The sequence below is a fragment of the Zalophus californianus genome, chromosome 9, assembly GCF_009762305.2.
Source record: "Zalophus californianus isolate mZalCal1 chromosome 9, mZalCal1.pri.v2, whole genome shotgun sequence".
Lineage (NCBI taxonomy): Eukaryota > Metazoa > Chordata > Mammalia > Carnivora > Otariidae > Zalophus > Zalophus californianus.
The window spans coordinates 77,821,371-77,845,987 of record NC_045603.1 but is presented as its reverse complement, the minus strand read 5'-3'; the positions used below and the strand labels follow the sequence as shown (position 1 = coordinate 77,845,987).

The 24,617-nt window shown below is 39.8% G+C and overlaps 1 protein-coding gene across 4 annotated transcripts in view; it reads left to right on the top strand.

Moving 5' to 3' along the window:
- Positions 1-24,617, top strand: part of FAR2 (fatty acyl-CoA reductase 2) — a 144,484-nt gene that overhangs the window by 19,565 nt on the left and 100,302 nt on the right. Inside the window, exon 1 of one of the 4 annotated variants that reach the window (XM_027595194.2) lies at positions 1,240-1,260. The exons of 2 other annotated variants lie outside the window; for them this stretch is intronic. The gene's annotated coding sequence lies outside the window, so the exon portion shown is untranslated. Of the gene's footprint in view, positions 1-1,239; positions 1,261-12,177; positions 12,239-24,617 lie in introns of those variants that run through there. One more of the 4 variants, XM_027595193.2, reaches the window with a different exon arrangement.

Here is a 24,617-nt window from a genome sequence, read left to right as displayed (position 1 = left end):
AACTTTAAGGACAGTGATGGGAACCGTGAAAAAAAATTCTGAAATAAAAAGTATAGTCAAAATAATTGTGTAGATGAAACACAAATAGTTTCTATACTCAGGATACCAGAAAGTACCAAAAGGTGAGTTCTTGATAATGTGTCAGTGAAGATTAAACACAGATGTCAGAGGAAGGTTTCTTTACAGTTTATTGTGGCTTGAAACCAGAAACCAGCTGGGAGTTGTTGAACTTTGGTTCTTGCTCCATAAAAGGAGAGTGTGCAATAGGATGAACCCTCACCTCTATCGACAGAAATTAGTGAGATTTATGATACTAGGAGGGGATGTGGGGGATCTTTTACTATTAGCAAGTGTCAAGTTACCCTGAAAGTATTCCTAGTCACCTCATTTCTGGGGGTAGAGAGTGGTATATTTGCTGATGGACTAGGACCCCTGAGGCATATTGATTTAGTATATGTCCAGATGCTGCTGGAGCTCATTTCTAAAGAACAGCCTCAGAAAGAAATGAATAGAAAGTAATGCAGGGGCGCCTGGGTGGCTCAGTCGTTAAGCGTCTGCCTTCGGCTCAGGTCATGATCCCAGGGTCCTGGGATCGAGCCCCGCATCGGGCTCCCTGCTCCATGGGAAGCCTGCTTCTCCCTCTCCCACTCCCCCTGCTTGTGTTCGCTCTCTCGCTATGTCTCTGTCAAATAAATAAATAAATAAATCTTAAAAAAAAAAAGTAATGCAAACTATAAATAATAATGATTTAGAAATCATCTTATAAAAATGCTAGGGTAAAAATTGAAAAATAAAACAAATACCAAAATTTAACATCGAGGGTAAAAACTAGGTGGCCTCAGTTTATGAACCTTTAAAGAATCAAAAGTTTAAATATTGCACCCCTTTACTTTTATAAGACTATGTGCCTATTAAGTTTTCAAAAGCACTAAGCATGGGAGATCACTTTTTATGATCTTCATTATCAAATTTTAATTTCAAGCTACCTAAATTGCTCTTTCCTCTCATGAAAATTTTGGGGAAATGTTTAGCAACTTTGTTTAAAGAGAAAATTTCTTAATAGATAAAAGCTCTTTGTTCTTCAGTAATTGCCAAAGGCAATCACTGCTACTAAAGCAAGGTGTATGTTTGTTTTTCTCAGTCATTTTCCCACTGGGGTGTGCCTCCTGTCATCGTGGCCACTGGCCTGCCACTAAGCTCTGTGACATAGACTCATCACAACTCCAGCTGAGTTTGGATGAAAACAGCAAAAGCAGACAGGTAATTTGCCAGTGGCAGAGACAATATTTTGAACATTTTTATTTGATTTGCATTAGTTCCTTCAACCTAGAAAAGAAAGAGCTATTTAAGGAGAAAAAGAAAAACCCTCATTTCTATTTAAAGGCAATAAAGTTTAAATGAAGCAGTTGAAAACCTAGAGAAAAACCGAATAATAACTATAGCTCAAACTGTCACCCTTGTAGTAGCAACTATGATAACTGAACAAAAACTCTGAACTATGTAATTGTATGTGACAAAGACTGAAGAAACGATACTCCAAATATGATAAGCACAAAATGTAGGTGTGTCACCTCTAATCCAGCCTGGAATTCTCTAGGCTGTTTTGATTCTGCCATAGCCACTCTGTGTTCACATGGACTTCTTCCCATGACCGTGTCGTAGAAAATGACAAAAAGGGAATTGTACATTAATCACCTAAATGTGTTTTCAGAGAAAAAAATAGTAGGTTTGGTGGTAGGGAAGGCAGAGACTCTAGATGAAATTATTCTTTAACCAACTACCAGTGAATTTCATGTAGCCATGTTTACACCCTGCCCTTCATCACCACGGTTAAGCAGAACGGAACTGCACACAGCGCTTACGTCATAACATGAAGCAATGGCCAACCTTATTAAGATCCAAGACCTTTCTGGGCACCTGGGTGGCTCAGATGGTTAAGCGTCTGCCTTCGGCTCAGGTCATGATCCCAGGGTCCTGGAATCGAGTCCCGCGTTGGGCTCCCTGCTCAGCGGGGAGCCTGCTTCTCCCTCTGCTTCTCTCTCTCTCTCTCTCTGTCTCTCATGAATAAATAAATAAAATCTTTTAAAAAAAAAAAAAAAGCCAGTGTGTGAACTGCCATTCTCTCTTTAAAAAAAAAAAAAAAGATCCAAGACCTTTCTGAAGTACAGTTAATTTTAAATAATCCCAGGTAAGAGCCTGAAGATGTTTATGAATGATGCAACAATGACTAGAGCCAAATCACTTAGAAATGACTTTGCATGCCCTCAGCGGGCATCCGGACATTCAGACATTGGAGCAAACCTCATCAGTCTTATTCCAGTCTTTTCTGGCTGCACTGGATCCGGGACGGCAATACAGGCGGAGACCTGTGGCATAAATGCCCCCCCACCACCACCACCCCTGACAGAGCAGACAACAGAGCTGGCTGTGGCCACTGTGTTGATTGGAGATTTCTAAGGGAGACTCTCTCTTCTGCTAATTATGCTCTTACTAGAACATATCATTATACAAATGTTTCTGTGGAAAAATATGGATGGAAGAATGATGCCAAAGACTCTTCTCACCATCACAGGGGCATTTCTCCAGACAAGAATTGGGATATGACCAAACTTTCTGTGGCTAGCATAGAAAGGGCTGTCCTCGGGTTTTCTCCTATAGTTGGATGAGTAAGAAGGTATTTGCAAATGACTAAAATGCATTGGGTTGAAAAAGCATTGAAATGGCATCACTGTGACACAGTAGCTGAACTGTCATCAACTTCACACATTCATAGATCTCACAGCTGGACAGAACCTCAAGCGGCCATTGGCTCTGGGCTCTAGAAGGTATTGCTATCGGGGCGCCTGGGTGGCTCAGTTGGTTAAGCGACTGCCTTCGGCTCAGGTCATGATCCTGGAGTCCCGGGATCGAGTCCCGCATCGAGCTCCCTGCTCAGCAGGGAGTCTGCTTCTCCCTCTGACCCTCTTCCCTCTCGTGCCTTCTATCTGTCATTCTCTCTCTCTCTCTCAAATAAATAAATAAAATCTTTAAAAAAAAAAAAAAGAAGGTATTGCTATCTTCATTTTACCGATACGTCCCAAGATTTCCCCAAGATGACATGTAATCATCAAACTCACAACTAAATAACAATGGTGTTGTAAGCCTAAAATATTCAGCAGCTATATTTCTGTCCAGAAGATGGATTGCCTTTATGAACAAGAAGCATGCAAAAAGAAGTAAGGAAAATTGAATTTATCTATGTTGCTGCTATGAAGGAGCTATATGGTGATACAAAAACAGTGGATAATCTACACCTTGCTTCCAAAGTTTCAAATGCAATCAGTGGCATCTCCAATAAGACGATTGCTCCTGGAGATGTCTACTACATGGAGATGAAACCAATAATTTTCATCTGGTAGTCAGTGTAAAATTAACAGCCCTCACAAATAGCGGTCTAAATGGAAGTAGATCTAGTATAAAAATGACAACGATAAAAACAATTATGGAAAAGAATTCTCAATAAAATGGATTCCCAATACTGCCACTCTCTCATGTTCTTAAAACTTACATAAAGTAAAAATAAATATTTCTCTTAGAATAAAAAGGGAGGGGAAAAAAGGGGGGGGAGGATAGTTTTGTTTTCACAGCATGGTAAGGCCCAGGTTCTCTGATATGGCTTCTTGGAATACAAGATAGAAAAACTGGAGAAACCCTATGCTAGACAACTTACTGAAAGATTATCTTGAGGGCGCCCGGGTGGCTCAGTCGTTAAGCGTCTGCCTTCAGCTCAGGTCATGATCCCAGGGTCCTGGGTTCGAGTCCCGCGTCGGGCTCCCCACTCAGCAGGAAGCCTGCTTCTCCCCTCTCCCACTCCCCCTGCTTGTGTTCCTGCTCTCGCCGTCTCTCTCTGTCAAATAAATAAAATCTTTAAAAAAAAAAAAAAAAAGATTATCTTGGTTCTGTTGTGCAGCGGATAGCACATTGGACTTCTGAAAGATTATCTTTCCTTGCCTTATATGCTTATTGAATTTGCAGATATCAACTGTATGAATTTGCTAGGGTTGACATAAAATGTTCCACAGACTGGGTGGCTTAAACAACAGAAATGTATTTTCTCACAGTTCCATAGGCTAGATGTCTAGGATCAAGGTGCTGGCAGAATTGCTTCTTTCCAAGGACTGTGAGGGAAGGATCCACTGCAGGCCTTTCTCTTTGGCTTTTAGATGGCCGTGCCTGCGTGTCTTCACTTCGTCTTCCCTCTGTATGCGTTTGTATCCAGATTCCCTCTTTTTTTAAGGACACCAGTCATATTAGATTAGAGTCTACCCTAATGACCTTATTTTAACTTAATTACCTTTGCAAAGACCCTATTTCCAAATGTGGCCACATTCTGAGGTACTGGGGATTAGGAATCCAACATTTGATTTTGGGGTGAGGCTACAGTTCGGCCCATAATATTTGCCTGTTATGAGTGGAAAACTGAGACTCACAGAGAATAAAACCCAGCCTGGCCCCTTCTGTCTCCTTTTATTGGGTGATCTGTCATCTGAGTCAATTAATCAGTTATAAACGTAGTTATATTGGTCAGTTATGAGGGTTTGCAGCAGGGAGCCTTGTTGATGGGAATGAAATGGACCATTTTCCATATAAAATGTCATAGCAAAACTCTGCTATGACTACTGTCAAGAAGAGAAAAATGGCTGATGGAAAAAATCATGCTTTTCACAGTAGGTGGGCTGAAGACTAATACTATTTTTTTAAAGGTTTATTTATTTGAGGTGGGGAGGGGAGGAGGGAGAGAATCCTGAAGCAGACTCCCCACCGAGTGTGGAGCCCTATGCGGGGCTCAATCCCAGGACCCTAAGATCATGACCCGACCCGAAATCAAGAGCTGGCCGCTTAACAGACTGAGCTACCCAGGCACCGCCTGAAGAGTAATAATAGTAAATATTATTAATATTATCTAATAATAATATTAAATATTAAAGAGATTAAAGAGATCATCTCATATTTGCAATGGAAAATTCTCCTTAAGAGGTACTTTGAGATAGTCAAGTAGTTTACAAGATCAATCAAGAAAAAACTCATCCAGCTTCAGAAGAGCCAAACAAGAAAACGTCCTCCGAAGGGTCAGTATTAGCAACCGCAGATGTGATGGGTATAGCTCACCTGAAGGCAAATTCTCTGTTGGTGAACTTGTAAGAGAATCCTTACAGGAAGCTATAGATATCATTGTTCTTGATCCAAAAAAGGAATATAGAAAATGTTATTCATAACATCCTAAATGTTTTACCAAGTAATAATGACTAAATAAAGGTTAAGAAGTCTTCTCTGTGAGAGCCCAGTACCACCAATTGTACCCTAGCTCATAAAGACATTCGAGGGTGTTCAGAATGCCTCTGAGCTCTTCTTGACTTCTTTCAAGATGGCTTTCCAGTGCCCTCATGCTGTACAGGACCCAGCCCCCCCAAACTATCCTCTCCCCATGAAGTCCTTCACTCCACATCCTTGACCTTCAGGGAGTTCCTCCATCTAAATTTATCCATTCTCTCGTGGCCCTACTAAATTGGTCTCTTATTAAACTAATTGCAGAAATGTTGTAACCATCTGACACGTGACCCCTTCCAGAATGCATATATACAATTTAACCAGAGACTTCTTTATCTTCTAATAGTATTTTCAAGCCCCACGGACTACTTCCAGGGGAGAGATACTTGGGTTGGGGAATATTTCTTCTCTTTAAATCACATGTAATTTCCTAAGGTCATATATATTATTCAATGAGTTTATTGTCAGCTAGTTAGCTATCATCTGCCTGTAAAAATCACACAAATACAAAGGACTAGAAAATCTTGGATTTACTAAGAGAGCATTTGGTTTTCTCATTCATTAATCCTTATGTGTGCAGAAAGAGGGCGCCTGGGTGGCTCAGTCAGTTAAGCGTCAGTCTTCGGCTCAGGTCATGATCCCAGAGCCCCGGGATCGAGTCCCGCATCGGGCTGCCTGCTCGGCAGGGAGTCTGCTTCTCTCTCTGCCCCTCACCCTGCTTGTGCTCTCTCTCTCAAATAAATAAATAAAAATTTTAAAAAATCCTTATGTGTGCAGAAAGAAGAGCAGCTTGTGATATATCCTCTCCCTACATTTTTGGTGGGGCGGGGGGCGGGGGGGTCAGAAGACAGCTCCTTTTGCTATCTTTTCCAAGCATATATATTTTTGCATAGTCAAGGCCCATTGTATTTAGTTAAAAGTTCATTAATTCTTGTGTACTTCTCTATAAAATATATAATTGCATGGTTTTTTTTACTTAATGACTAATGTTTATCTTGTCATTATGCTTATCATTTTTCAAATATATCATATAATAACTGGTAAACATTGAAAGACTTTTAGATTAGTTTTCCTGAAGCTTATGTATAAAATTACCCATTAAAGATTGAATTTTCTATAATTAACAGTAATCAAATTTTATTTGAAAGGTACCTTTTGGAACATATAGTATGTTTATGTTTCCCCAGAAGCTAAATTGAAGAGAGAGGATTTATCCCCTAGGACACTCTCTAGTTAGAATTTTACCTTGATGGTGAATAGCACCCTAAACTTATTTTATTATCATTCATTTGTCCCAATTGCAAATGTCAGCACAAATTTGGAACTTGGTAAAGGTGATGATTTTGTTCTGTTGTGATGTATTAAATGCTACTGAATTGTACACATTAAAATGGTTTATTTTGTGTTATGTGCATTTTACCTCAATAAAAAAAATTTTTTTTTGACACAAGGGTAGAAAATCCCTGAGAGGTTTATCTCCCTCCTCCATAAAAGAACCTTACGTAACTCTACCAGGATCATTGTCTATCCAGGCCACAGAAATAAATTTGAATCTGCAGTTCTGGGAGAGATTAGGTCAGGCTTTAAATAAAGAAGTTGTAGGCAAGTTGTCACTGAATTCTTAAATACTACTCAGAGTCCAAGAACTGTACTTCTTTGGAATTATTTGTTCTCACTGTGATAAAGTTTATGGGCTGCTTCCCAAGATCCATTGTAAAGGTTGATCTATCATCTTTGTTCTTAAAGACCCCTAGAGAGAGAGTTTTTTAAAACTTTTGTGGCATTTTCTTGAATTTCACTCTGACCCTCAAAGTTTGTGAGGCTCGGTAAAATCTCTCCTTCAACTTTTTAAATTCATTTCTTCTCCTTTAAATTCTCAATAGGAATAGATAACAGCTGATCTGAATGCAACGGATATCACTTCAAAAACTCCCAGTACTGTTGCTGATCTTCATTCTCCAACTTTCATAAGCTTTTCCTCAAGGTTTTTTTAAACCATCTTTATTATCCATTTCTTGCCCCATTTCAGTACTTCCATTTCACACATCATTTCATAGGATTCCAAACTAGATATAATTGTTACCCAGATGTGTAGTGGAAAAATTAATTTCTTCTTCCAGCATGCTGCCCTGTTGTTCTCTAGATGGATAACAGCATCATAGCATCAAGCACTGTTGGTGCAATGAATTAAAATGTGTATTCACACCCATCCCTCATTTGTTCTCTGTCAGCCCTGTGCTCTTTACTTGAAATAATGGCACTAATGTTGTGTTATGGTGTTATACTCTGCTTTAGGATTCAATCTGAATTCTAAATCTTTGGCTGTAACCGATGGCTCTTATCTGAAATGGTTTTAATTCTATGTGTGTTTGCTATTAGCATCCATTCTATTCCCCTCATTCCAGCTCTGCCAACTCTTTTAAATTCTGATGCTATTTCCAAAACATCCGTCCACCTGAGTCCTTGCTGGGAAGGGCTATTCTTAAATGTCTTATTCAGACCGAAGCGGATGTGTTGCTGACTGTGCATGGCTAGGAGCAATACTGGAACAGAGCAGAACAAGGGTGGGGGGGAAACAGGAGGCGGGTGAGGACAGTCCAGGTCAGGGTCCGAACCAGAGGCTTAAGCTTGACAAGGAGACCACGTATCCAGAAAAGCCACGAGTACAGAGGGCAAACTCAAGTACAACACCAAGTCCTTTATTACTTGAGAGGGAAAATTCGGGGGCATGGTATGTTTGTTTGCTATTGTTGCCATAACAAAGCACCGCAGATTGGGTGGCCTGAACAACAGACATTTATTTTCTCACCGTTCTGGAGGCTAAAAGTTGCAGATCAAGATACTGGCAGATCTGCTCTCTTTGAGGCCTCCCTCGTTGGCTTGCAGATAGTTGTCTGCTGGTTGCTACTCGCGTAGTCTTTCCTCTTTGTGTGCGTATCCCTGGGGTCTCTTTGTCCAGATTTTCTCTTGTTATAAAGACATGAGTCACATTGTATTAGAGCCCACCCTAACACCCTCATTTTAGCTTAATCACCTCTTTCAAGGCCTTATCTCCAAATACAATTATATTCTAAGGGGGTTAGAGTTTCAACATAGGAATTTTGAGAGGACACACTTCAGCTTACAACAGTTGGGTTTTACACCATTTCCAGTGTTTCCTTGAGAACTTAAGGCCTATTTGCATGTCGTGGTAGCTGGCTTAATATCATCCCTTACTGGATGCTTTCCCTTCCCTATATCACATCTCTACCCCCTTCCGATGTTCTCTGCACCTCCGCAAACTTCCACCCAAATGCTTTCCTTGTGGTCAACTTCTGTGGGAACCCAAAGTGGGACAGATACAAAGGGAGAGACATTACAGTGCTGTAAAGTGACACAGAAACCATCAATCTAGCAGCAGATGACCTAAGTTCAAGTTCTAGATTCAAATTCTGACACTTCTGTCATCATGTTGTCAGTCCCCTTAAATCTCAGATGATAACAATATCTGCTTTGTAAGATCCTTTCAGTTCTTAAATTAGAAAGTGTATGTGATGTCAAAAGCTATTTTTAAATGCTATTTTAAAATATTACCCCATTAAGACAAAATTCTCTGCCCTCAAATAATTCCACTTACGTTGGATAGTCAAGTTTAAATCTATGCAATTTTTATGCTGCATAAAGTAGCATATGGTTAACTTTCAAATAAATGATATATTCTATGCCCATTGTCACTGCTGAAAATATTAAATAACACCAGGTTCTAACTCAACCCAGAAAGCTATCCTGACTTCTGGATCCCTTTACTTCACTGGTATCTATTATTCATAAGTCATGGGAGAGAAAGTTTGTGTAAGAAACTGTTCCTGCCCTCGGAGCTTATGATCCTGCTTGGAGCCCTAGACATGTACACAAATGAATGAAATAAAACACAGCAAGTGCTGCTAAGTGCTAGAACGCTAGATGAATAAGCTTCAGATGAACTTAGAAAATTATACAGGATAAGCACTAAGAATGCTTTTATATTTCAGCCCTGTCATTAGACACTAGATTAATATATGAATAAAAAGTAATTTTTACAAAACCAAAACCAAAAAAATGAGTTTTATAAAATCGTACTGTAAAATCATTAATAACTGTATATATATATATATATATTTTTTTTTTACTAAATCTTCAAAAAATAGCACATCTCAATTTAAACTAGCCTGTGTCTTGGTGGCTCTCATTTTGCAGTTCCAGGAGAGTCTGTGTATTTTTCTACACCGTCTTTGTTTTTCTTATAAGCTGCGTGTCATAAGCAGCTGAGTGAAAGACCTCGATTGACTCCCATCGACTATCCCCGTCACTGTACCACAGAAAGAAATGAGATTGGTCTGACTAAATGTGTTTTTCAGAAAGCCGAAAACGTGTTGGTTATTATTTTGTATCTTTTGAATCTTCTAAGCAGTTGAAAATTGATTTCTTGATGAGTCACTTGGGTATTTTTTTTAGGTATGAAGCTAAATTGACCATTTTATAATTCCAGGCTTGACTTTTTTTTTTCCTGAAAAATATGCAATCTTTTTGCCATTTGCCATAATTGCTTTCATTATTCAGGATATTACCTGAAGACAAGTTTCCAGACTTCTTGTCATAATTTTACACAGCTTAGTTGTCCTTATGGCTTTGTTTTTTATAGTATATTACTTGAATTTCCCTTGCTGAAATTTCCAAAACTATTCCCACATTTCCTTCAGCTAATACAACTATTTATTTCTTACTCATTTTTTTTTTAACAAAATGAATTTTATGTGTCACTAAGTTCCTTCTGGCATTCTTTCATGCTGTATTGAATATAGCCATTTTGTCCCTTCTTCCTCATTTCTCTAGAGCTTGGTTATTAAATGATAAACATTTTGCTTGGGGTATCATATAATATTTTTCACAAATGTTTTATTTCTACTTGACTTTCAGTAAGAATATCCCTAAAGTAAAAAACACAAATATGCTTTTTAATATTTGGATTTCAAGTAGAGGACATTTGAATTTTAAATCCAGTAATATATAGATTTTATTTTTTTTTAAAGATTTTATTTATTTGAGAGAGAGAGAGCACATGGGAGGGGGCAGGGTCAGAGGGAGAAGCAGACTCCCCGCCGAGCAGGGAGCCCGATGTGGGACTCCATCCCGGGACTCCAGGATCATGACCTGAGCCGAAGGCAGTCGCTTAACCAACTGAGCCACCCAGGCGCCCAAGACCTAGATTTTAAAATGTATCGAACCTATACATTTGTGGTTTAGATTACGAGATGGAGGAAATCATATCAATTTTTCTGAAAATTTTTAAGGGAATAATTTATTCACATTATAGTTGGAATTTGGTAACTCTGTGGCCTAATAGCAGAATGAAATAAGTGATCACTTCTAGTCCAAGTTTGTTTTTTTGTGTGTGGTTTTTTCTTTTAAATTGTCCTCTTCTCGGCGAACATAGAGAGTTTATATTCCAGGCAGTGGATCTATGTCTGCTTTTACTTAAGCTTTTTGGCTGAATTTTCTGTAAAGGTTCAGATCGTAAATATTTTAGGCTTTGCCAACCCAGTGGTTTCTGTCATTACTAGTCCATCTGCCTGCCACTCTAGCATGAAAGCAGCCCTAGACAATATTTAAAGGTATTGGGGTTTTATTTATTTACGAAAACAGACTTCAGACTATATTTGGCCCATGGACTAGGGTTTGTTGGCCCTCGTTCTAGATATTCTAGAATCATTCATCTCACTTTGACTGTATAGACTGGCCATTTGATCCCCTACTGTGATTCTGGCATCATGCTGAGTTGTTTTACTGAGCTTTGAATACAAAGAAGACAAGTTCAGAGATCACTGATTCTTGTCTGAATATGAAAATGTATTTATTGTCTTTCTAGTTTTCCTGCTACGTGTATTTAAAAATCATTTATAGCTCTGCTTTTAAAGCAAAATCTATCCAATGTTTACATTGTTGTTTTATTTTCATAGTTCCCGTAAAACTGCACCCTCAGCTTTGTGTCCATCACTCCCTGTCTTTTGGCCCTTCATTTTTATCTATTTCCCACTTTGAGTTCATTTGCCGCGTCGTGAATACTCCTAAATTTTCTGACTTACACCATAGTGTATAAAAGCCTTCTAGTTTACCAAAGAGGATTTATCATAAGCATTTCTCCATTAAAGTTAAGGACACATTAAAATGCTATTGGCTAAAAGGGACAATTACAAGATGCATGTGGCTGAACCCGTTGCCACTTAAACAGTGGGGCCAATTTGAAGAGCTCTCAGCAGTAGAACATAAATGTGATGCTTATGAAATACTGATGTGAGTAAACACAGCCAAAACAAATGCAACATAACAGCACAAACTTTTCAGTGACAAAGTCCTAGAGCTGCTGCAGAAGTGCTTTTCTCTGGTTGTGGATGCCCTGGTTAACTGTTGAAGTGGTGAGTGGCCAAGTTACAACTGCTATAGGAACTGTAACTGAAACTTGACCTTTGATACATTTACATGTTCAACCGTAACATTGTATCAACAGGCTTTTGCATTTCCTTGTGTTTGTAAGTGGCTTTGTTTTAGGATGTCATGGAAATTAACTAGAAAAAAATTGGGAGGAAGACAGCAGAAAGCTTGATTTATTTATTTATTTATTTACTTTTTTTTTTTTTTTTTCAGAATCTTATCCACTGCTAGCCTCAGAGTTTCCTTCTGTAGAATCAGTTTGCAACGGGTGCTTTCTGAGGTTAGGTAATGAATTCCCCTATAGAGACTACTCCTTCAAAGTAAATAGTGGACTCTTTATTAATCAGAAAGGCAGTTGCCTGGTCGTTTGTGTTGGTTGATTAGAACATTGCCTACGCCTGTAAACGTGTAGATTTCCTGTGGATTGTCAGAAAGCAAGAGAAGAAAAGCAGTGGGCCTGTGAGGATCTGTGAGTGAGAAATAGGTAACAATCATTAATCCTTTCACCTTTTTCTTTACGTCAAATTCAAAAATGGGTGAGTCAGCACACCAACTACCAGGTAGTAATTCCTACCATTTGTTTTGTAATTGTGCTTCCACAAATTAAACCAAAGAAACTGTCCTTTCTGGGTATGCCAGTTTGAATGTTCTGAGTAACTGTGAGGTATCAGGCTCCTGGAGCCCTACGACGTTTCAGCGTACCAAAACCCAAAGGACCAGAGGAGACTAACTCAGAAATAAAATAAATATTAAAAAAATAGAAATTAAATTTAAAAAAATAAATAAAAATAAAATAAAATAATACAGATATATATATATCTGTATCTGTAAATTAGGGTCTACATTGCAGGTATCAAGAAGAATTTGATAGCAACAGGAGTAAAATACTGATACTTCTAGTTACGCAGCATTTGAACCTTAGCATTTACAGCAGCAGCTCAGAAGCTTGCCATATGTTACCTTTTAAAGCACAGTAAAGTAAAGTATTTTTAAATAGACAACGTAATAGAGCCAGGTTATCCTGGGTTGTATTACAAAAGCTTAGCACATCTATTTTCTCTTGTCTGCTTTGTTTAACTACTGCCCCCTGCAGGTGTTCTAGTCTCCCTCCCATAAAATAGAACTGTTGCTTCATTTGGAGTATGTATTATTTCTTACACATCTTAATTCTTACAGTTGTGTTTCTGTATGATAGATGAAAGCAAAAAGAGAAGATGTGTTGTAATGGTCCATCGGAGGTGTTACCATTCCCAAGACTTGTCTGCAAGTTCTCAGTCTCTGACATTTAGTCTTGGCATCATGTTAGCATTGATTAGGTTTAATGGAATGGATTCCCAGTATATGAACTCACAAGAAATTGATATTTTTAGGTTTTTCTTGGATGCAAATTTCTTCCTAAGATTAGTACTAAGATGATTATGTCCTCACTGAAAGGGACCCTCCTTCCAGTATCATGGTGACTGGATGTTGTGGCCAGTCCCTAGAGCTGGAATGGATCACCACCAAAAATTTGGTTTGGATTTCCAAACCGATGATGCTACACGCACACGCACACGCACACCCCCAAGAACTGTGAAAAGGTTTTTTTATTCCCATAACGCAGCTTTCTGGGGAGAGCAGGACAGGCCTGTCAAGCTGATCTGAAAATAGTTTGAAAGAGCTGTGAGAGGAAGAAGGAGACTGGCTCTGAGTTTTCATGCCAGCTAGGGGCTGGAGGTGGGATGAGAGTTTTTGTGCATGGTTTGAACTCACTGCTGGTGGCAAAGCACCTGGACTTTCTTATCAGCTTGCCCAGATCTGAGGCAGAATGGGAAGAGGGTAAGGCTTGAAAAGTACTGTTGTCAAACATCAGCTAGTGGAGTGAGACCCTTTATTACATTGGGTCCTCAGATTTTTTTTAATTAACATAATGTATTATTTGTTTCAGGGGTACAGGCCTGTGATTCAGCAGTCTTACACAATTCACAGTGCTCACCATAGCACATGGGTCCTCAGATTTTAAGAAAAAGATTATTTAGTTAACATAGAATTAGTGCAGGGGCGCCTGGGTGTCTCAGTCCTTTAAACATCTGCCTTTGGCTCAGGTCATGATCTCAGGGTCCTGGGATTAAGCCCCATGTGTCTATCTTTTGATCACTGTTGGGGAAAAAAAAAATCTAAATTCTTGTTCCTTACTTCTACTTATGAGATTTTTGTTTAAACATTTTTTTAAATGTTTTATTTATTTATTCATGAGGGAGAGAGAGAGAGAGAGAGAGAGGCAGAGGCAGAGGGAGAAGCAGGCTCCCCGCCTAGCAGGGAGCCCGATGCGGGACTGGATCCCGGGACCCAGGGATCATGACCTGAGCCGAAGGCAGACGCTTAACCATCTGAGCCACTGAGGCGCAGATTTTTGTGAACACATTCTTTGTTATTAAAGAATTCAATAACTTTTCTGACCCAGTCTTTCTTGCTTTTTAGCCAGGGAATTAGCATATCTTTTTTGGTGATTTCTTCAGATTAGCGAAGCTCATCTGTTGTGGGCATAATTAAATTATTTTAATTCACAATATTCTAAGAAATTGTACTGTCACCACCTATAACCACTTTTAATTTTCTTTGCCTAAACTGGATGATAGTGAATTTCCCCTTCTATTGTTTTTGAAGGCTCACCTTGCGTGTCATTTCAGAAATGCTGACCTTATTCTCCTATATCATCATTTAAAATGAAAATAATATGTATATTGTGGAATCTTGGTAACAGTAGAGAAAATTCCTACAAACAACTACTTAATGCATGAAGGGTAAAGCAGCAACATTGAGATCAATTCTGAATGATAGTCACCAACTGTTCTGTATCTCCACTGAGAAGAGGACAAAACTCAAAGAAAAATAGAAAAGATGCACAATACACTTACATCTGCAAAAACAAGGCAAATTCAGAGGAAACCCTCCTCTAAAGGGTTTCTTTTAAAAAATGTATTTTAAAATCTGTGTATAAGAAGAACAAAACAGGTCATGTGACTACAATAGTCTAGAGCAGTGGTTCTTTTTTTTTTAAATCTTGTATTTAAATTCAGTTAGCCAACATATAGTACCTCATTAGTTTCAGATGTAATGTTCCGTAATTGATCAGTTGCCTATAACACCCAGGGCTCGTTATATCACGTGCCCTCCTTAATGCCCATCACCCAGCTATCCCAGCCCCCCTTCAACAACCCTCAGTGTGTTTCCTATAGTTAAGAGCCTCTCATGGTTTTTCTCCCTCTCTGATTTCTTCCCATTCAGTTTTCTTTCCCTTCCCTTATGATCTTCTGCCCTATTTCTTATATTCCACATATGAGTGAAACCATATGATAATTGTCTTTCTTCAGTTGATTTATTTCATTTAGCCTAATACCCTCCAGTTCTGTCCACGCCGATGTAAATGGTAGCTATTCATCCTTTCTGATGGCTGAGCAATATTCCGTTGTACATATGAGCCACATCTTCTTTATCCATTCGTGAGCTCTTTCCATGTTTTGGCTATGGCGGACATTGCTGCTATGAACATTGGGGTACATTCGTTTCACTACATCTGTATCTTTGGGGTAAATACCGAGTAATGCAATTGCTGGGTCGTAGGGTAGCTCTATTTTTAGCTTCTTGAGGAACCTCCATCCCGTTTCCAGAGTGGCTGCACCAGCTTGCATTCCCCCCAACAGTGAAAGAGGGCTCCCCTTTCTCCACATCCTCGCCAACATTTGTTGTTTCCTGTCTTGTTCATTTTAGAGCAGTGGTTCTTGATCTCTTTGGAGTTGTAGGGCTATGGGAGAATTGCTGAAAGTCCTTGATGGAGAGAAAATTCAGGTGAAGCAACATTTGCATTTGACTTACAGGGTACATCATGTTATTCAGTAATAACTTTATGCCTTGCAACAAATAAAAATCATTCCAAAGAGCAAGAATTTATTTCATGGGGCACCTGGGTGGCCCAGTTGTTAAACGTCTGCCTTCAGCTCAGGTCCTGATCCCAGGGTCCTGGAATCAAGCCCCGCTTTGGGCTCCCTGCACCCTGGGAAGCCTGCTTCTCCCTCTCCCACTCCCCCTGCTTGTGTTCCCTCTCTCGCTGTGTCTCTCTCTGTCAAATAAGTAAAATCTTTAAAAAAAAAAAAAAAAAGAATTTATTTCATAAACTACTTGTTGCTTGCTAGAGCTGTTTCTCACAGTTGTCTGGCTGTGTTCATTTACAGTTTCCAATGTGTCTCTAAACCTGTCTTTGTATTTTGTTACTGAACTCTTATGCATTTTTGAAACTGAAATATAAAATGTGTAGTTTTATATTTCTATGAACATGTTGAAGATCCAAAGGCCCTGTAACCAGGCTTACAAGGATCAGATATGCAAGCAATAATAGCAATCTTGGATTGAATGGTTACCGTGTACCAGCCAGAGTACAAAGCAGTGTCTCACCTAATTCTCCAACAACTTTATGATGTGGTTGGTTATTAATCCCACTCACTGATGAGTGAACTGAGGCCTAGAAAGAGTCAATGATTTGCTTAAGTATTCATTGAGCACCTCCCGGCCATCTGATACGATAGAGGAAGATGCAAATGAAACAAAACATGGACTCAGTAAGCTTTTAAAACTAAAAGTATCTTTTTAGCATACAGTGTTATGTTAGTTTCAGGTGTACAATGAAGTGATTCGGCATTTCCGTATGCCACCCAGGGCTCATCACGGGAAGTGTGCTCTTGATCCTCTTCATCTGTTCTGCACATCCCCCTACCCACCTTCCCTCTGGCATAAAAATTAAGTTTTGGGGTTTTTTTTAATAATTGTATTTTTCAAAATGTCTATGTTTGAAATTATGAAATGCAGCTTCCCGCCTTGTAGTTTAATGATACCCCAAACTAATGATATGGAGAGTTGACTTCTTGGAAAACTCTACAGATGTTCATTTAAGAAATGTCCTGTTGGGGCGCCTGGGTGGCTCAGTCCAACGACTGTCTGCCTTCGGCTTGGGTCATGATCTCGGGGTCCTGGGATCGACCCCCGCATCGGGCTCCCTGCTCGGCGGGGAGGCCTGCTTCTCCCTCTCCCGCTCCCCCTGCTTGTCTTCCCTCTCTCGCTGTCTCTCTCTCTGTCAAATAAGTAAGTAAATAAAATCTTAAAAAAAAAAAAAAGAAATGTCCTATCACAGGCTCTGTTAATAGTGGCAGCCAAGCAAACAGACATACCCCAGATATTTTAAATCAAAACAAAACAAAATCTCACACTTAATGCAAGACAATTTTTATGAACCAAAATTCATCTCCCTCATCTGTACATACATGAAATAATTGATGAAGCTTAATGGTAATGTTAAGTGTACTTCAAATAGATGTGATATTGCTACCTCCTTACTTATAACTGTGAACAGCTGTGTACTTTCAAAGTAACAAACTTTTTTTAAAGACAACAAAACAATAGAAGGGAAAGGAAAAATACACTTGGAGAGTTTCTTTTTATGCTTACTGTTTTGAAATGATTTTATAGAAAGGCACTTTATATCCTCTCCCATTATTCTTTTACATTGAAATATTTTAAGGCTTTTAAGGCTTATCACTAATATCCACAACTTTGTCATAAAGGACAAAGCCTTTAGAGTATTAATGCTTTGAAGTAATGTTTTCCCTTTTGTAAATTAAGATTTTAAAAAACGGAAGCATAAAAATGTTAGGGGTCTCCACGAAACAATGATGCTATCAACACTGCACTTCCACCTACAAAGGTAGAAAAAGCAGTGTGATTTTTTTTAATCTAAAGATACTTTCTGCAGCACAGCCACTATTTTCTTTCCTACCCCAGCTCTTCACACTCCCCACTTTTCTGGAAATTCCGGAAGTATTTGAAGTTCATTAATTTCCTCTCTTTCCTTTCTCTTTGACCCGTGCATTCATCCATCTACTTGCCAAACATTTATTCTAAAGTAGCAGATGGTAGGCAGGTGCTAGAGATGTAAAGATAAAAATCATATTCCTGTTCTCAAGGTACTTAAAGTCTAAAAGGAAAGACAGATTTGGAAACTTTTGCAATGTGCCCTGGTAAATACCACTGGAGTTCTAGAAAGAGCCACCGACCAGTCTGAGGGATTACCCTGGGCCTAGTAAGAAAGCCAAGTGTAGTGCACAGGACTCAAGTGCAGGCATATGTTTGGAGACGTGGTAGAGATTGAAAATGGAAAGACACGCAGGGACCAGCTCATGTATACCTTGTTTTATGCCACAGTTGGGAATTCAGACTTTATCATGACTCACATTAACAAGGCATAGAAATTGAAGTAGCTTTAGCAAGAGAGTGACATAATAATATATGCAATTTAGAAAGATCCCACTGGAAGCTATGTGGGGGGTGGAATGGACCACATTGATAGGAAAGATGGTGGCTAGTAGAGGGGAGTGTGGAGAGGTCCCAAGCAGCTGCAGTAAGAAGGTAACAGGGCTGTACACAGAAGGGGTTAATCCAGGATTCATAGACTGAAGTTATGTGGGGAGTGAGTGAGATAGAGATAATTCTCACATGCTGGCTTGAATTACCAGTGGATGGTGGTGGTGTTAATCAGGATTGGGGATCGATTCTTTTTTAGTATGTTGTGTTTTTGGTGTCACTGGAACATCTGACTAGAACTGTGTAAAAACCAATTAGATGTGAATCTAGGGCTCAGGAGAGAACTCTGGGCTGTGGATAATAGAATGGTGCAAGAGCCATATAGATGGCATGTTAGTGGTGGTTGAAACAATGTATGAATGAGGTTATCAGTGGCTAATTAAAAATGAAAACAACAAAGGGGGTGCACCTGGGTGGCTAAGTCAGTTAAGCGCCTGCCTTCAGCTCAGGTTGTGATTCCAGGGTCCTGGGATTGAGTCCCCCGTCAGGTTCCCTGCTCAGCGGGGAGTCTGCTTCTCCCTCTGCCACTCCCCCTGCTTGTGCTCTCTCTCTCTCTCTCTCTTAAATAAACAAATAAAATCTTAAAAAGGAAAAAACAACAAAGGGCCTAGGGTGGCACCTAAGCGAAGTATTGCCTTCCTAGGGGTCAAATTGAGGAACTTCTAGGCCATAGGATGCCTTTGTGTGAATTAGAAAACACTTTACCTCCATCATCCGTAGTGTCCTCATTTACTGACATGCTTATGAGGTCTCCAATGCATATGGTGCCCTATGGAGCTGAGCAGTAAAATATCAGTTGTGAGGATTGAGAAGCCATCAAGTGGTACATGGAAACTGTAAGAACAGAGTTCCTCAAGGCAGAAGGATGGTCAACACTCCTCACCCACGGTGACTCAGGAGTCAGGGCAATGGGGTCTGAAAGTTGTCATCAAATTGCCGGTTGATCTTAGGGGGAGCAGTTTCGGACAAGAGCTCAGCTCTGGGTTTCTCCCTCCCCGAATTTGGGATGTTCTCCTTCTCCTGCCACTTGCCGGGGCTTTGAACGCCACCGCTGTTCTGCTTCTGCCCTCGTTCCCATTTGACTCTCTACACGTTATCTTCCTGTCTTACTTTTGCTTGAGGAGCTTTCGCTCCTATTTTGGATCTTGATGCATTTTGTTGTCCCCTCATTCCTTTGGTCTCCACCTGACCCAGCACACCCAGTTTCCCGTTAGGGCTTTAAAAAAACCTGTCAGTTTCAGGCACAATTCTTAGAGACATCGACGGCCCTTCAGATATACCCCTGAGCAAACATTTACATTTGAATACAGGTGCCTTGTGAACCAGGGATGAAAGGGAGAGTGAGGTCCTCCTGACATTCACATCATCGTTCTGGATGGGGAAGATTCTATCAGCCCCACTTTAGACAGTCATGCCAAATGAGCTGGCCCCCCTTAACTCAAATGAGATTTCCACCTTCTTCATCTAACATAAGAGTGAAGGGTATAAACAGAGGTCACGAAGTAGACTCATCAAGAAAAGAACAGCACTTTCTAATGTCTATTACGGTGAGATTTGTGATCAGATAAATTGCTGAGCCACAAGTTACACGTATAATGCTGTCATTCATCTTCTTAATTGTGAATGCCGACTTTGATATATCTAGGTCAAACTAGAGCTCACTAGTTCACTGGAACAGCGCTGTCCAATACAGTGGCCACATCTGGATACTTAAAATTAAAATTTAATTATTTTAAATTACGCTAAAATAAAATTCCATTCCCGAGCCACACCAGCCACATTTCAGGGGTACAGTAGCCACATTCAGCTATGGTGGCTACCATACTGGACAGCACAGGTATAGAACATTTCCCTATCATAGAAAGTGCTGTTGGGACAGCACTACTCCAAGATAGTGTTGATCATTCCTGTTGGTTCTCCATTGTTGACGATGACTTTGAGGAAATGTTAGTCTCCCAGCAATAATACACAAATTATACTACATAGAGGATTTTTTTTTGCTTTTTTTTAAGATTTTATTTATTTATTAGAGAGAGAGAGCGAGCAAGCAAGAGAGAGAGCACAAGCAGGGAGAGGGAGAAGCAGGCTCCCTGGCTGAACAGGGAGCCCAATGCGGGGCTCAATCTCAGGACCCTGGGATCATGATCTGAGCCAAAGGCAGATGCTTAACCCACTGAGCCACCCAGGTGCCCCTTTTTGCTTGTTTTTTATTTGATATAATAATTTAAGGAAAAAAGGGAACGTATTGCCAGTCAGCATCTATAAGTGTTCTAAATATTTTATGCTCACTATCTTAACTAATCTCCACTAATCCTATGTTATCATTGCCATTTCACAAATGAGGAAAATAAGGTTAAGAGAGGGCAAGTGGTAGAATCAAAATCCAAAGTCACATCTATCTGGTCCAAAGTCTGCTATCTGATGGCTTCCACAAATCCCCATACAATGGTTACATTTTCGTTTCTCCAGGTAAAATACGGATGTGCACTGGGGTGTACTCAAAAGATAATGGCAGCACCTTCTAGACCCTTCAAGGGACTATTTGTATTATCAAATGAATATTTATTTAGCTGATGAACATGTTGGTAGTCAGGTACTCACACTCTTTTAAGAACTCACTGAGAGATTCATTCATTTTCTTAGCATCAAAAAACAAGTTCTGGCATTCAAGTAACATTCTAGTTAAACAATAGTCCCAAATCCATTCTACCTACATCTTCATGGAAAGGAAAGTCTGAGAAACAAAAAAAAATAAAATAAATCTCAGTAATATTTTTCCAGAAGATGGAGCTCTTTTTGTTAAATTGCCCATTCGGCCCTGAAAATTCATGGAGACAAGGTAGTACAAGTTATTCTATAATTCATTTTACAGGTGACTTCTGAAGAAAGAACTGATACTTGATACTTAGTATTCTACAGAGAAGAGAAGCACTTTATAAAATTTAATTTTGCTAAAGTTTTGGCTTAAAGCTGTGGTCTTTGCTTTGTGTGACATTCTAACAAGCAAAGAATCTCCTCCTTAAACCACAGAAAAATAAATGAAAATATAGTAACTCTCCCACCATCATGTAATTGTTTTTCCTTTATCATTTTTGCAGGAAAGCAATTCATGCTGCACGTGTACCATCCTTTGCAGAGAATTAATAAAGAGGTTTCCTTGGTCCTTAGGTTCCCACTGGAGAATCCCCCAAGAGCAAATCTCCCAGTGTAAATCTTAGTTGGTGGGAGGGGTCTCCCTACTTCTACTTGGGCCCCAAGAAAATCTTGTAAGTCATGGCAGTTGTATGGCCATTCATCTCTGAGGTTCCTGAAGACTTTCTATTTCCCACAATCTTGTTTGGTCCGCATGAAAACTGTGTGTGTGTTAGTGCAGGAATGAAGGCTGTACAGAGATGGGGCCTTGATCACCACCAGCACCTTACAACCAGCAGAAGACTTTGAGTTAGACAATGTGTCAGCGGTAAAATGTAATCTTTCAATAGGATCCGGAGTGCTAAGACCCAACCCAATTTTGTAATTGGTAACTTGACAAATAGCACAGTCAGCTTACAGCAACTTGTTTCTTGGGCATAGCAGCAAATGAGAAACAGATCTGTGTCTTAAAAAGAACTGTATTTGTTCTTCATATAAATACAGATCATTAGCTTTTTTTCTCAAGGGCCTGCGCTAAGCCAGGACTAGGCTGGCACTGGAAAGACAATAGAGACATGGGCCCTGCATTTGTTGACCTGACATTCTCATGGGATGGCTGGCAAAAGTACATACAAGACAACAGCATTAAAAATGTCATACATTTTATGAAGGAAATTAGCATGAATCTGAGAGAAGGAAGGACAAAGACTCATTTACTATATGTAAGGCGTTCAGGAGGGCTTCTCTGGGTATGTGGCATTTAATCTGATGCCCGATAGAGCAGGAACTTACCTTGTGAAATGTGTTCCCCACAGAGGGAGCAACCTATACACAGGCCCTGAAATTATGTACCTACACAGCTGCCACAGGCTTTTTTTCTTGACAGAATCATCTGATGATTCCTTTGTAATAAGTATTATATTGTTGCTGTCATGGAGACATTTGAGGCTTTCCATGGCAAATTATTGTTATACAGTGAAACCTCCCATTTAGAAGTATTCATTCATTCCTTTCAGTCTTGGAACATCACCCCATGTACCTGTGATTGGGCATGTAGCAGAAGTTCATGCATTTTACTGTGTTCGGGAAATGCTGTTCCTCAGGCCTCTACCACACCTGAATCATTACAGAGATTTTCGGGGGCTGTAGAGAGAGAGATCTGTCAAACAGAAGTAAAATGTTTATTTTCTCTGGTCTCAGCAAAAAAGAGACCTGGAAATTTTCAACGTAGCAATGTGTCATACAAACCTTTGCTCTCCTACTCTGTCTGTTCTGCTAATCTGAAAGCACAAAATTTCCATTTCATAGTGTTTGTTGAATGATTAAATGAGAGAAGGGAGGGAGGGAAAGGAAGGAATGAAGGAAGGAAGGAAGGAAGGGAAAAAGAAAGAAAGGAAAAAAAAGGAAAGAAAGAGAAAGAGAGAGAGAGAAAGAAAGAAAAAAGGAAAGAAAAAGAAAGAAAAAGAGAAAAAGAAGGAAGGAAGGAAAGAAAGACCTATGGGATATTTAAGCGCTAGCTGTTTTGGTAAGTAAGTAGCGAAAGAACAGTCAGTGCAGGGCAGACTCTGAAGAAACAGAGACCAGTGAAGTGGAGAAAAAGCTGCATATGATCCTCTAAATATGAATGAGATCATGGTACTAGTCAGACTCAAAGAATCTCACATAAAGGGAAGAACAAAAGCATCCTTAGAGCTCGAAAGGATCTCAGAGACCAATGAAATTCTCGGATGTCTCAATCTCTAGGAAATAGCTACTATGTCCTATAGCTGAGCAGCAAAGGAAGGTACAAACAGGGAGTTCAGGGTCTAGAAATTATTGATTCTTACTTTCACTTGTCTTTAAAGAAGACTGTATTTTATTTTTTCTGACTTGTGGCTACCAGCTGCCCATTATGAAAAGCTTTTTTTTTTTTAATCAGTTTCTTCTGCCTTGATGAGAGCCTAGAGACTGTGTCTTAATGATAGCATTTCCCAGAAGTAGAAGCATAACAAAGATGCCGTTTCTTAAATGGTACTTCCCTCAAATATACTCTCCAATACTTGGGTTCCATGAGAGCACATCCTTATCCAGTGAGAATGGTCTGTCACCACCTGTTTGTCTGACTTGTTTCTGAAGAACTGGGTATGAATCACCAAAAGATCTGGCAGTTCCCATCTTTGTGTACAATGGGACATAGCACTTATCTTTCATCAGGGTTTTGAGTCTTGGATGACAGTGACATTTGTAGCTTACTTGAACTCTCTCAGATTGTTGCAACGTTCCTATAAGGTTCAGGACTCAGAACAATGGGGGTATTTGCTTAAAGTGATGCCCAGATTTACCTAACACAAATTCTTGCCTCATCAGATTTAAGACTGATTGAGAAACTGTGTTGAATTTCCTAGACGTTGGTTTGTATTCAACTTGGCACTAGGAGGAAGACCCTGACAGCTGCACCCCCAACACTGTGCGGCGTGCATCTTTCACACAAAGCTCATCTTGGGATGCCACGGATAAAATAATGTTTGACTCTGCTTCAGTGCCTTTGACCCCTTTCAGGCAATCAAAAATAGTTATTGACCCTTCACTAAATGGAGGGCACAGTGGGATTCAACTCTCTTTGTTTCCACCTCTACTGGGGGATTAAGATACACAGACATTTAAGGAAGGGAAAGAACAGTGAAAGTGCTAATAAGTAAGAGTAAAGGAAGACCATCACATGAAGTGACAGGCAATCCATCAGCATAGGCCAGAGGACTGACATAAAGTGTGGCTGAAGTGGAGCTGGCAGAGGAAGGAGACAGGCCGGGCTCCCAGGAGGGCCCATGCAGGTATCACGGATAAAACAGGATTTGATTTGGGCCTTGGATAGGCCAGTGGTTCTCAACTTTCCCTGGACAGGAGGGCCATCTGGGGAGGTTTTAAAGAATGCCAAAAAATGCCTGGACAGGCAGAAAAGAGGTATGGGGTTGCCATGAGAAACAAAAGAAGTTTAAAGAAACAAAGCTTGTTTGGTCACAGTAAAAAGTTAGTGTAGGAGAAGAAAAAGGTGAGAAGGCAGAAAAGTCAGATTTCATCGGATTTTTAAATAGCCTTGTGTGCCAGGCCAAGGAATTTTGGAAATCTATTTGGCTCAGGGTGGTGGGGTATATTTAGCCATAACACCTGATTTATACAGCTGGAGAAGGATATTAGAATTCCTCTGTATCACATAACTCCTCACTTCTCACTTCCACCCCCTTCTTGGAAGCCTACATCTGACAGAAATTAAGTCTAGACACATGCTATCACTTCACCAGTCCCTCATCCTCTCAGGTACAGGATTCCCACTGTCACTAGGGGCGGGGTGTGGTGATTCATAC